A 1,041-nucleotide genomic window follows, 5' to 3' on the forward strand; every position below is an offset into this window, starting at 1 on the left:
CACAACCTCTCTGTATTTCTGACTACATAAAGATAGATTATAATATATAATTCCCAGCATCCCTTCCAGCTCTAACCTTCTACAGTTCTATGACAAATCACATAGCGAATGTTCAGGCACACCTTCAGACAGCTAGGAAAATATTTCTTCTTTGATAGTCCTTTAGCATGCCCTGAGATTGTCGACTGGTACAACCAACTCAGAAATCAGTCTTGGCACCATTTATCAAGAACTCTAAAGCAGTGCACATTCTTTGACCTGGTTCTTCCATTTCTGTTAAATTATTCAAAATACAGTAATGTGTTAGGCATAAAGACTTAATACAGCTCCACTTCCCAGCACTTAAATGGAAGACTATGCATCAAGGAATTTGTATCCAAGGCCCAAAAGTTTGTTACCAAGATGATGAATGGTGACATGGATGTAGTTGATGATGAAAATCAGGTGGAAGAAAAGACATGACTTCTTAATCATGTGTTGGAACTCCAACATACACTTGAAGATCTCTCTGCGAGAGTAGATGCAGTTAAAGATGAAAATCTGAAGCTAAAATCAGAAAACCAAGTTCTTGGATGATATATGGAAAACCTTGTCAGCTTTCAGTGTTTTTCAAACAATTGACTCAAAAAGCAAAAGAAAGTAAGGGATTCACACCCTCTAGTTTTATGAAATTGCTACTGATCTTTTTCTCATTAAAACTTGGATAGATTCCAAAAGTTACAGTACCTTTGTTTGTGGCTTCATTGAATATTTATGAAGATCATGTCAGGTATAGGCAGAAATAACATGAGACTTCCATGAGTTTGTGTATTATGTTAATCTATGAAAATGTACAAATGTAGAGACTTTTATTAGAATTGCATATATTTATGAAACTTAAAGATGAATGTTGTAATGAATTTGTTATGATTTATACGTCTAGCACTGTCTTTTATTATAGGCTTAGTAAGATATACAAGAAAATAACCAGCATGCTGTGAAAAAGTGACGAAAATCATGTACTGAATGCACAGATTTATGTACCCTGTCTACCATCTCGTG

The 1,041-nt window shown here is 34.8% G+C and overlaps 1 pseudogene; it reads left to right on the top strand.

The window, feature by feature from the left end:
- Positions 1 to 361: 361 nt before the first annotated feature.
- On the top strand, positions 362 to 643 carry LOC128578131 (short coiled-coil protein-like; annotated as a pseudogene).
- The last annotated feature ends 398 nt before the right edge of the window (positions 644 to 1,041 follow it).

The sequence above is a fragment of the Nycticebus coucang genome, chromosome X (assembly GCF_027406575.1).
Source record: "Nycticebus coucang isolate mNycCou1 chromosome X, mNycCou1.pri, whole genome shotgun sequence".
In the NCBI taxonomy this organism is placed as follows: Eukaryota; Metazoa; Chordata; class Mammalia; order Primates; family Lorisidae; genus Nycticebus; species Nycticebus coucang.